We start from the raw sequence: 13727 nt of genomic DNA, 5'->3' as shown, positions 1-13727 counted from the left end.
TTTGTTGATTTCGACACCTTGTGATGGTGTTTTCACTTATTTGAAGCTTGCGCTAAACTCATTCACATATATCATGCAAGGATTTAAATATTTATTTATTGATTTATTTTAAATCCGCTTTGAATTATCATATTAAAGCAGCCTTAACACAATCGTGTGTTAAGACGATGGTACACAAAATTCATTGCATATTCCGGTGTACCTCCTAACGGTCCTTTCAACATCGATCAAATGTTTTGAGATATTCATTGCTTCTTCGTCTTCGCTCGAAAACATTATTTCTTTGATGTTCAAATTTCAATTGAGAATCCTATGATGTTGTTAGAAACAAATTTTTATATTTACTTCATTACGCTTTCAATTGACTGCAAAACACAGGTGATACTTGTTCGATCCCCCCTGTTATTGAACTGTTTCATTCATTGCGACACCTTGTGGTGTCGATATAACTTGCAGCTTGTGCTGATCACGATCGAGCGTTTCATGCAAACTATTACATTTGAGATTGTTGATTCTAAGTTCCATTTAGTGGATGTTATTGCTTCTAGAATTCATTTACATGTTGTAAATGTTCATATGGAATTCGATTTGTCGAAGTTCCTGATCATTGTTGGATCCTTGCTAACTTAGTCGCACTGGTGACTGTATCTATACATCTTGTTTCATATAACATCAACTTTTGAAACACATTTCTTTTAAACCGTTGGGATTCCTATTGCGAAGGAATGTCATTAAATTCACATGATTCGAATAAGTCTTGTTTCGGTTACGCGGTCATTCACTTTGTTATTATTCGGACTTACCTGCGAACAACACAATTATGAGGAGATAACATAGTCTAAATTTCGAGGACGAAATTTCTGTAACAGGGGGAGAATGTGACAACCGGTGGTTTACGACCCTTAATTACGAGATTAATGGGCGATTAACGTGATAATAAATATTGTTTAAGACATAGATTAACTTAATCAGGCCCTTGGAGTGCCCAGGAACGTTTATTCGACTATACAGTGCGCGTATGGTGATTTACGGAGAACCTTCTGAATATTACGCGACAACGAACTGATACCATACAAAATACTGACAACGCTGACAAATATTAAATTTTTACGATATATTTTAGCTCCGTAATTAAAATTTTATATCCGTAGTCGAAACCGGATCGAAAAACGGATCAGAAATGGCACGAGGCATTCACGCGATTTTTAACGAAACAGACAAACATACGCGATTACTAACGATTATCGACACTATATATATATATATATATATATATATTTATATATATATTTCGACCCTAAAATAAAGAATTACTACGTTTTACGATAATCGGGTGCGTTAACGGGTTCGTAGGACTAGCGGTCCACTTAAACACGATATTGGGCTTGTGGGCCTTGGCCCAAGCCCAAGCCCACTAGAGATTCACCTAAATATATAGGCACCTGATCCCAATTTTGGGTCATCTTCAAACCCAACAACCAACAAGAGAATTCCTTCTCTGCTCTCCTTCTTCGACTACCAAACAAATAACCAGACACCTCAAATCTTTCCCCTCTCCCTCTTGTCTGATGATCGGAGCCGGAAGTCCGGCTGTAATTCCGCCCAACCACACACGCATACAAACAAAACCCCCCACCTCTGATCGATCTCCTTGCCGGCGACAGCTGGTAGTCCGACACCCACACCCACACGCACCCGGAACCCCTTCCCCTTCTCGCTTTCTGTTCTATCACCGGTGACCTCTCCATCACACACCATCTTTAAGCTTCCTCAAAAGAGACCACCACCACCACTGTCGGGTGGTGGTGAGCGACGGTGAAACCAGGGGAGAGGAGAGAGAGACAGGAGGAGAGAGAACGAGGGATGGCGGAGCTCAGCAGCAGCGGCAGCGGTGGTAGGCAACTCGGTCCGGCGGTCGAGACTCGACCCGGTGGTCCGAGACCCGGTCCGGCGGTCGGCGACAAGGACCGGCGGTCCATGTCTTTATCTGGCGAATTTCACCGGTAAAATCCCGTTTTTTTTCTTCATCTCTTGTCTTCTGAAAGATTATGAATAGTGATGTTAATGCTGTTCGTTTGTTCGAGATCGGTTCAAGTTTCAGGTCGGGTCTTTTTTTTCAGCTTCGGGTTCAGATTCAAGGGTTCGGGTTTCAGTCAAACTCGGTCACAGGTCCGCAACTTTAGTTCGGGTTTCGGGTCAGCGGGTTCGAAGGTGGTTCAGATTCAGTGGTTCGGGTTCTTGGTCAAAACCAGGCAACGAAGTCACATGGTTCAACGGTGCAGGTTTTGGATCGGCTCGTGTCGCGGTTCATGCTTCGGGTGGACTCGGTTAACTGAGTCAACTCATTCACCTCGGTCAAACCAAGTCAACTCGGTGAGTCGACTTGGTCAAACCTGGTCAACGCGCTAAGTCAGCTCGGTCAACCCAGTTGACTCGGTCAATTCGGTCAACACGTTCGGCGTTTTCGACATGGGGATTTGGTAAAGTTTAACGGCGAATTAATTTGAATTTATATAGTTTTATTAATTTCGTGAAACGAGCTCGAACCGGTTCAGATTAGTATTTAGTTACATTTTGTCGTTTTTATAAAAATATATAGATATTGATGATTGAAAAATTATTGATGATTGAAAAATTGTTGAATTTTGAAAAATAACGACAACTTGTGTTGTCGGGGCGTCCCAAAAACAGAGGAAACTCTGTCCGTTTTTCAAGAAAACCCGAAAACAAAACATGTTTAAACGGCAACTGTCAACATCAAGCGACTTTTAAGAAAACCCATACAAGTGTACATATTATTTCAACGACACTTTATTATCTACAATAAACGTCAATAACGCGAAGTGTTTTTTTTTTATAAAATAAATATAGTAACCCTTATATTTATTTTCAAATACCTAATGAACGACGATTCGGATATTATTTACAATAATTAATATAGTTATTATACTTATTTTAAACTATGAAAATTTCGACAATTCTTTTATAAAATCAATATAGTATATATTTATTTCAATATCAAACGACTCGAATTCCTTTTATAAAAATAGATATAGCTTATCTATTTACATCAAATATCCAACAACACGGATTCGCTTTTATAAAATCAATATAATTACTTATATTGTTTTAAACGACGATAACCCGAACTCGTTATTACAAATAAATATAGTTTATATGTTAGATTCGAACATCAAACAAGACGACGGTTCTTTTATATACTTAAATATAGTTTATATACTTTTTCAAATATCGAACGACACGACGATTGTGTTACTAAAATAAATATAGTTTATATATTTGAAGTATTAAACGACACGAATATAACTTATATATTTATTTCAAACATCGTATAACACGACTTCTTTTACAAAATAGATATGGTTTGTCTATTTATGTCAAACATTCAACAACTCGACGATTCTTTTATAAAATGAATATAACTTTTTATATTCACTTCAAACGCCTAAACGGCATATACGTATACTTTAATAAATATCATACGAGATATATAATACGAGTTTGTCATATATTATTTTCGTATAAATATCCTTTTTATACACATACGACTTCTCGGAACGACTAACATTATATTGTCGATATATTGATATTTTTGTATAAATATTTATATATGTCGAATTTCTCAAAAACTAAGCACTTTCTAGACTTAGTAAATTATTAACGGTATCAAACGAGACTTAAGGCATATAACTTAGTCATTTTCATTTAAGCTAACATCTTACCATGGAGTCGTTCGATTAATGATTCGGTAGAGCTCGGTGACACGTAGTTTATTTACTACGTTTACTTAGAAACTTATTAGGTATTCCGTGTTAGGAATATTGTAGAATGCACGCTAGCAAGTCAAGTCTAGGAAACGACATCATGAAGTCATAATTAGCTAGCTTCGCACAAGGCAATCCAGGTGAGTTCATAACCCTAACTTTTTACTGTTTTACATTACTATCAATGTTTTCGGGGTTGGAAAGACATGCACGTTTTGCAAGAACATACAAAGTTTTGAACGAACAAAAAACTCGTATTTCTAAATCATATTACGAATGGATTTCGAGGAACTCAAATGGTTTACGAATGGATTATACTAAATATACCGGTTTTTACAAAACAATTGCGTATTATCGAAATGTGAATGATTTTCATGACTAGGGATTAATCGTCTGGTGATAATATAGAGGGACTAGGGAGGTAGCCTTAGAGGCTGGGGAGGTTCAGCCATAGAGGCTGGGGTAAAATACATGTTACGAATGTTTAAACGGTATGAATTAAACTATTAAATCATGTGAGAATAGATTAAATTTGAAACCCCATAAATTCTTAATTAGGGACGAAGGTTAGATCTAACGGGTACGGCCGAACCCCACTCATGGTACTTGTGACCACTTGAGTGCTTCGGTGTCCCAGTCGAGGTGAATCGACACAGTCGAGGTGAATCGACACAGTCGAGGTGAATCGACACAGTCGAGGTGAATCGACACAGTCGAGGTGAATCGACACAGTCGAGGTGAATCGACACAGTCGAGGGTAATCAACACAGTCAAGGTAAATTGACCCAGTCGAGGTTAATCGACACAGTCGAGGAAAATCGACAAGGGTATAAGCCTACTCATTCGAGTGCCCCTATGCTTTCACATTTTTAATCTCCTTGCTAAACCATAATTTAATTTGTTCATAAATGCTTTTCATACCGGGAATTTACAAATTACATACTATGTTTTATACAAATTCAAAGCATAGGATTATGCGGGCATGAAGTCAAAGTCAGGGTGGGCATTGACGGTTATACGAACATTACAAATACAAGAGTTTTCAAATACATGGTTTCACGAACATAATGCGTTTCAATTACAAAGTTTCCATATAACTTCGCAAGAAAATGATTGCTAAATTCGTTTTCTCAACATTATTTCACAAACCGGTTATTCAAAAGATTTATTTTAAATCTTTTACAAACTATGAACTCACTCAACTTTATGTTGACTTTTTCGCATGTTTCTTTCTCAGGTTACTTTTCAGAAACTATGGCACGGTTGGAATAGGCAAACCATTGGAGATCCGATTACTTAGTGGGCGTTCATTTTCTAGAAGTCTTAGCTTATTTGCTTCCGCTGTGCAATGAAGATACCAGTCCAGTCACGCCAGCTCTGATAATTTCGGGGTGTGACATTCTGTGCCAAGGGTATGGCAGACATTTCAGAAGGCGTATGAGTCTTGGTTGAACCTTAGTACGCCATTTCTCCCTCGGACGAACGGCCAGAGTAAACGAACGATGCAGACTATGGTGGGTATGTTATGTGCTTGTGTGATGAACTTTGATGAAAAGTTGGAATACTCACTTGCCCATAGTGAATTTTTCCTACAATAATATTTATCACACCGCCATTTAGGCCGCCTCATGTGAAGCTTTATATGAATGTAAGTATCGGTCCCCCCTTCGTGTTGGGCGGAGACTGAAGATAAACGATTTATTGGTCCCAAGTTGATTCAGGAAATTATAGGCAAGATTGTTCAGATACGTGGACGTATCAAGTCAACATGTGGTATACAGAAAGTGTGACAACTCGAATTTCCAAGATTTCTATTTCGCATTTATTGCACGTTCATGTATTGTTTAGCTGTTTAGTTGCACAATTGATTGCTATAGAATTGTATACGTTTTGATACAATGAAGTGTATTGTGTGATTATGCATGGTTATGTGTTAATTGTGAAAGACTTGTCAAATATGTGAACTTGGTGGTGGAATTGTGAAATTGTTATGAGATGGTGTACTTGTGTAAAATATAGTAATTCAGGGTGTATAGAGTAATTAGTGAAAATTAAACCATACTTAACCCTAATCTCTTTCACAAATCATTCACTAATCATCACAAGAATCAAAACACGTACACCCACATTCCCTAATCCTCTCTACAACCACTTTCTCATCATTCTTGGATTCACAAGTCTTTCGCATCAAGTTTGATTTCCAATCCATCTAGAATCGAATCAAGGTAATTGTTTAATCATTGTTTGTGATTGTTTGATTGTTATTAATCCTTGATTCTTGTGATTCATGTAAACCCTAGTTCCACATGTAATGATTTGGTGTTATTGAATCCTGATTTCTGTGTACTGATGTTGATTGTTGTATAACCATTGCTTGATGATCTAAATGATTGATTTGTAGAAATTGTTGATGATTGATTTCATTTTACATTAGTATGAATTAGGGTTTTGATTGTAAGAGAACGTAACTGACATTCATGTGAATGATGTTCTGCTATCGATTGACGATACTTGTGGCCCGACGCTTGGTTGACTAACAGTCTGAGTTTTTGTGAGATATGAAATCTAGTCCGACTTTTACATATAACCTAGTGTCTGAGTTTCATGGCTTATAATGGTCCGACCTATATGTAAAACACTCCAGCCCGACCTTTATGAACCATACATAAGGTCCGAGTTTATGTTAGGGGGATAAGCTTGTCCGAGTTTAGTGAAATAGGTTGGTCCGACTTTTATTAAGAAACATGGGTCCGAGTTTATGTATAAACATCTAAGCTCCGATTTTGTTATAACCATTAAGTGTCCGACTTTTAAATGAACATAGTCCGAGTATGTTAATTATAAAAGGTCCGAGGTTAACTAATGGATTCAAGTCCGACTTTGTTTGGGGCCTTGGTGGTCCGAGTTTGGGTGTTCATTGAATGTCCGACCCTTGATGATCATGAGGTCCGAGTTTCATACATAATGTATTTGGTCCGAACTTAAACCCCCAAACCCCTACCCGAGTTTTGAGCCCACCACCCTAGTCCGAGTTTAATGGGGGGCAGCCTTTATCCGAGTTTAATCACCCTTTGGTCCGAGTTTCACCCCCTCACTTCTTGTCCGAATTTCGATAGATGGTAAGCTTAGGGTCCGAGTTAGTTGGGCTGGTTGGGTTAAGCTTTATCTGATTGGGCCTTGCCTAGACAATGGGCTGCACATGTTTATTAACTAGACTTGAAGTGTGCGAGTACATTATGTGTGTCTGTATACTGACTATTTGAGCTAAACACATATTATACGGTTATTAGACGACACTAGATGAATGGATGGGATTGCATGTGTGTGTTACATGAACGATAATGTGCGTTATATGAACAAAGAATACGTTAGACTAAACTATGAAATCAAAGACGTGACGCATGAATTATGTGAATATGATTAACTGTTTGTGTGATGTATGATTCTGTATATGTATAATTGTATGATACTGAATGCAACTGTATGATTCTACATGCGTGAACATTCTATGTGATATCATCATGTACACAATAAACACACAAGACACAACTGCTTGAATGCCAACGATTTGCAAACCCTAATTTGATGCAAACACCTACATCGTATCATGTGCAACACATCCTAGGTCGTGTGTAACGGACTTAGAGATTTATAAACCCTAGAAGCAATAACATACCGAGCAAACCAAGGTGAGTTCACACAGCCAAGGCATGGGGTTCCCACGGTAGGACTGGGATTTGATTATTTACTGGTACTTATCTATACTGGAACGTAGTGATGTGATTTGATGAACTATTGTACATACTCCGCTGATTGAACTACGACTAGACTAGTAACACTTATTGAACTGATCTTCGCATACCTGCCAAGGGTTGGCCGCGATATTATGACTGACTTCGCACACCTGCCTTTGGAAGGCCGCGAACTGAAACTTACTAATCTTCGCACACCTGCCTGGGAGGCCGCGATACAGATAAACCTAGTCTAGAATACTTGGGATGAACATCCCCTAATATCTTCGCATACCTGCCCGGGGAGGCCGCGATGGAAACTATTACGATATACGACATAACGAACGAACATACTACTACTCACACTATACTATTACTGAACTGTAAACTGTGAACTCGCTCAACTAGTTTGTTGATCTTCTGTTACATGCCTTGCAGGTCGTTAGATATTTGGAGCTTGCACAAGGAGGAGCAGGTCGTTGTGGAGCATGGATCGTGGATGTTTTGCTAAACTTGATGACCCTTAAACTTATTACATACTTTGGGTTTCGTGCTTATGCTTCCGCTATACTTATAAACTATGATTATGTTTTGAACACCTATCATATTGAATGATTGGTTTACATTTATTATAATTGATATTAATTACATGTTCGATATGATTGGTGGCTTGATCCTGGTCAGTCACGCTCCCAAGCGGTGATACTCCGCAGGTGGATTTTGGGGGTGTGACAGATTGGTATCAGAGCCATTGGTTATAGAGAACTTGGTTTTAATATGGGAAAACGTTTTTATTAAAACCAGACTATAACCAGAACAGTGCTCTCAACGATCCACAACGACGCTTCGCTCCACGTGCAAGACTCGACATCCTAGGTAATAAGGTTTATGTTTATTACCTGCTTGCTAGAACTGCATAGAATTTTGCTCGTAGTATGCTTACATTACTTGGCTCACTACTTGTTATTGCTTGAGAACACCTATGTGCTTACACTCTTCTGTCATCGCACTATTCGCGAACCTTTCTCACTTATGTTGCCTTTGATGTGAAGATCAATGGCCGGACGAATTAACATGTCTCAAGCCCAGCTAGAGGCTCTCGTTCAAGCTCAAGTTGCTGCGGCACTTGCAGCTGCTCAAGCAGGTAGTATACCCTGCAGTATAGACTCACACTAGGATCCTTAGATCCTACGTTAACTCTCGTATTTAACTTTGTCCTATTCGTACACAATAGGTCAGCACGCACAGCAACCTGTCTGCACTTTCAAGAACTTCATGGACTGTCGTCCAAGCTCATTCAGTGGCACCGAGGGGGCAGTGGGACTCCTCCATTGGTTCGAGAAGCTAGAATCCGTGTTCGAAATGTGTGAATGCCCTGAGGCTCGCAGGGTTAAGTACGCCACTGGCACTTTGGAAGGAATCGCGTTGACTTGGTGGAACGCGCAAGTACAGATCCTAGGGTTGGCAGCTGCTAACGCCACCCCTTGGAATGATTTCAAGGAATTGATCAAAAGGGAATACTGCACTCGTGAAGACATTCACAAGCTGGAAGATGAACTGTATCACTTGAAAATGGTTGGGTCAGAGATCGAAGCCTACACCAAACGGTCGAATGAACTGGCCGTGCTATGCCCAACTATGGTGGACCCTCCAGTGAAACGTATTGAGTTGTATCTCAAGGGTTTGGCGCCAGAGATCCAGAGCCATGTGACATCGGCTAATCTTTATAATATCCAGGCTATTCAGCGCCTTGCTCATCGTATTACAGATCAGGCAGTGGATCAGAACAGGCTGCCAAAACGTGTCAAGACTACCACTGCTGCTGTCACCACTTCTGCTACTCCCAGTGACAACAAGAGGAAATGGGAGGGGGATTCCAGCAAGGGATCGGTTTCTGTTCAGTCTCAGCAGCGCAAGACAAATGACTACCAGAATTCGAGTCAGCAATCATCTGGCAGTCAGGGGCAGGGTGGATATCGGGGAATTCACCCACTGTGTAATAAGTGCAACAGACACCACAGCGGAAGATGTCGCAGGGAACGTTGTCAAAGATGCCTCAAGATGGGTCATGAGGCTAAGGATTGTAGAAGCTCACGGCCAGCAAATCAGAACCAGCAACTCCCACCGCCAGCTCCACAGAACCAGCAGCAGCAACCACAGCGTGGAAACCGGGGATGTTTCCAGTGTGGGGCAGAAGGTCATTACAAACGCGATTGTCCTCAGTTGAACCAGAATCAGAACCACGACAATAACCAGGGCAACGGGGGAAACAACAACAACAATGGCAACGAGGCAAGAGGTCGAGTTTTCGTGTTAGGACGAGGAGACGCAATGAACGATATTTGAACTTATAACTTATTTTGGGTTTTCATGATTATGTTTCCGCTACTCAAACAAAGTTTGGTTTGAACATCAATTGTATTGGGTTTTATGAATTATTTTAACTACTATACTTTATGTTTGATATGATGGATGGTTTGATATTATTGAGCGCACCTGCCGTATTTATGGACCTTACGAACAGGGTGTGCAAACCCTATCTTGACATGTTCGTCATTGTCTTCATCGACGACATTCTAATCTACTCCAAGAGTCAGGAGGAGCACGAGCAGCACTTACGTCTTATCTTGGAACTTCTTCGAAAGGAGCAACTGTACGCAAAGTTTTCAAAATGCGACTTCTGGCTTCGTGAAGTCCACTTCTTAGGCCATGTGGTGAACAGGGATGGGATTCATGTCGATCCATCCAAGGTAGATTCGATCAGGAACTGGCCTGCACCGCGTACACCGACGGAAATACGCCAATTCTTGGGTTTGGCGGGGTATTGCAGACGGTTTATTAAAGACTTTTCGAAGATCGCGCAGCCGCTTACTATGCTGACACAGGAAGGTGTCACCTACCGTTGGGGAGATTCCCAGGAAACCGCTTTTCAGTACTTAAAGGATAGGCTTTGCAGTGCACCTATTCTCTCATTGCCAGAGGGCACAGACGATTTTGTGGTCTATTGCGACGCATCGATACAGGGGCTTGGTTGCGTATTGATGCAACGGGATAAAGTTATTGCCTACGCTTCGCGACAACTTAAGGTTCATGAACGGAACTACACGACGCACGATTTAGAGCTGGGAGCTGTTGTTTTCGCGCTTAAGATATGGCGACACTACCTGTACGGTACCAGGTGCACGATTTACACCGATCACAGGAGTCTCGAGCATATCCTTAAGCAAAAGGATTTGAACATGCGTCAACGGAGATGGGTTGAACTACTGAACGACTACGAATGCGCCATCAAGTATCATCCAGGCAAGGCCAATGTTGTGGCCGACGCCCTCAGTCGAAAGGACACCTTACCTAAGCGCGTGCGAGCGCTACAGCTTACAATTCAGTCCAGTCTTCCTGCACAGATACGAGCTGCTCAGATAGAAGCATTGAAACCCGAAAACGTCAAAGCTGAAGCCTTACGCGATTCAAGGCAACGAATGGAACAAAAGGAAGACGGCGCCTACTATGTAACGGGGCGTATTTGGGTCCCACTTTATGGCGGTCTACGAGAGCTTGTGATGGGCGAAGCGCACAAGTCTCGCTACTCGGTACACCCAGGGTCGGATAAAATGTACCACGATATCAAAACAACATATTGGTGGCCTAGCATGAAGGCCCACATCTACTTACGTTGGCAAGTGCTTGACCTGTGCGAGAGTCAAGGTGGAATACCAGAAACCAGCGGGCCTACTTCAGCAACCCACGATACCGCAATGGAAATGGGAAGAAATTTCCATGGATTTCGTTACAAGCCTACCTAGATCTCAGCGTGGGAATGATACCATATGGGTGATCGTGGATCGACTCACCAAGTCTGCACACTTCCTGGCTATAAAGGAAACGGATAAGTTCTCCACCCTCGCAGACATCTATCTTAAAGAAGTTGTTTCGAGGCACGGGGTGCCCACCTCCATCATTTCGGATCGGGATGCACGATGCACGTCAGAACTATGGCAAGCGATGCACAAATCTTTCGGCTCACGATTAGACATGAGCACAGCGTATCATCCTCAGACGGATGGGCAGTCTGAGCGCACGATTCAAACTCTAGAAGACATGTTTCGGGCTTGTGTTATCGTTTTCGGCTACAGATGGGAAAAGCACCTCCCTTTTAGTGGAGTTTTCGTACAATAACAGTTACCACACCAGCATTCAAGCCGCTCCATTCGAGGCATTGTACGGACGTAAATGCCGGTCACCTCTCTGTTGGGCAGAGGTGGGGGATAGTCAGATTACGGGTCTAGAGATTGTAGTGGACGCCACAGAAAAGATTGCACAAATACGACAACGCATGGCGGCAGCACGCGACCGTCAGAAATCATACGCGGATAAGCGTAAGAAACCGTTGGAATTTCAGGTCGGGGACCGGGTTTTACTTAAAGTCTCACCCTGGAAGGGTGTGGTTCGTTTTGGTAAACGAGGCAAAACTCAACCCCACGGTATGTTGGACCGTTCGAAATCACTGAAAGAATAGGCCCAGTAGCCTACAGACTGAACCTACCAGCTGAACTCGGTGCAGTTCACAATGTATTTCACGTGTCGAATCTGAAGAAGTGCCTGTCAGATGAGACCCTCATAATTCCTTTTAAGGAACTCACCATCGACGAGCGGTTGCAGTTCGTCGAGGAACCAGTTGAAATCACGGACCGGGATGTTAAGGTCCTCAAACACAAGAGAATCCCTCTTGTTCGAGTTCGTTGGAACTCCCGACGTGGCCCAGAGTACACCTGGGAACGCGAAGACCAAATGAAAGAAAAGTACCCCTAGTTATTCGGAACCAATGCAACCACTACTGAGGCTGAAGCTACTACTACTGAATTTCGGGACGAAATTCCAAATCAACGGGGGGATGATGTGACACCCCAGGAAAACCAGTAAACGCTACAGCTTACCTAGCTTCCTCAGTGAGTGCGTACCAAATTTCGGGACGAAATTTCTTTTAAGTTGGGGATAATGTGACAACTCGAATTTCCAAGATTTCTATTTCGCATTTATTGCACGTTCATGTATTGTTTAGCTGTTTAGTTGCACAATTGATTGCTATAGAATTGTATACGTTTTGATACAATGAAGTGTATTGTGTGATTATGCATGGTTATGTGTTAATTGTGAAAGACTTGTCAAATATGTGAACTTGGTGGTGGAATTGTGAAATTGTTATGAGATGGTGTACTTGTGTAAAATATAGTAATTCAGGGTGTATAGAGTAATTAGTGAAAATTAAACCATACTTAACCCTAATCTATTTCACAAATCATTCACTAATCATCACAAGAATCAAAACACGTACACCCACATTCCCTAATCCTCTCTACAACCACTTTCTCATCATTCTTGGATTCACAAGTCTTTCGCATCAAGTTTGATTGCCAATCCATCTAGAATCGAATCAAGGTAATTGTTTAATCATTATTTGTGATTGTTTGATTGTTATTAATCCTTGATTCTTGTGATTCATGTAAACCCTAGTTCCACATGTAATGATTTGGTGTTATTGAATCCTGATTTCTGTGTACTGATGTTGATTGTTGTATAACCATTGCTTGATGATCTAAATGATTGATTTGTAGAAATTGTTGATGATTGATTTCATTTTACATTAGTATGAATTAGGGTTTTGATTGTAAGAGAACGTAACTGACATTCATGTGAATGATGTTCTGCTATCGATTGACGATACTTGTGGCCCGACGCTTGGTTGACTAACAGTCTGAGTTTTTGTGAGATATGAAATCTAGTCCGACTTTTACATATAACCTAGTGTCTGAGTTTCATGGCTTATAATGGTCCGACCTATATGTAAAACACTCCAGCCCGACCTTTATGAACCATACATAAGGTCCGAGTTTATGTTAGGGGGATAAGCTTGTCCGAGTTTAGTGAAATAGGTTGGTCCGACTTTTATTAAGAAACATGGGTCCGAGTTTATGTATAAACATCTAAGCTCCGATTTTGTTATAACCATTAAGTGTCCGACTTTTAAATGAACATAGTCTGAGTATGTTTATTATAAAAGGTCCGAGGTTAACTAATGGATTCAAGTCCGACTTTGTTTGGGGCCTTGGTGGTCCGAGTTTGGGTGTTCATTGAATGTCCGACCCTTGATGATCATGAGGTCCGAGTTTCATACATAATGTATTTGGTCCGAACTTAAACCCCCAAACCCCTA

At 41.1% G+C, this 13727-nt stretch overlaps 1 long non-coding RNA gene across 1 annotated transcript; it reads left to right on the top strand.

Moving 5' to 3' along the window:
- The first annotated feature begins 1487 nt into the window (after positions 1-1487).
- On the top strand, positions 1488-2621 carry LOC110935657. Its single transcript, XR_002589295.2, has 2 exons — positions 1488-2003; positions 2096-2621. It is a non-coding gene; the product is annotated as an uncharacterized LOC110935657 (long non-coding RNA).
- The last annotated feature ends 11106 nt before the right edge of the window (positions 2622-13727 follow it).

This window comes from Helianthus annuus, chromosome 1 (assembly GCF_002127325.2).
Source record: "Helianthus annuus cultivar XRQ/B chromosome 1, HanXRQr2.0-SUNRISE, whole genome shotgun sequence".
In the NCBI taxonomy this organism is placed as follows: Eukaryota; Viridiplantae; Streptophyta; class Magnoliopsida; order Asterales; family Asteraceae; genus Helianthus; species Helianthus annuus.
The sequence above is the reverse complement of the archived record's forward strand: the minus strand, read 5'-3'. Positions and strand labels throughout refer to the sequence as shown.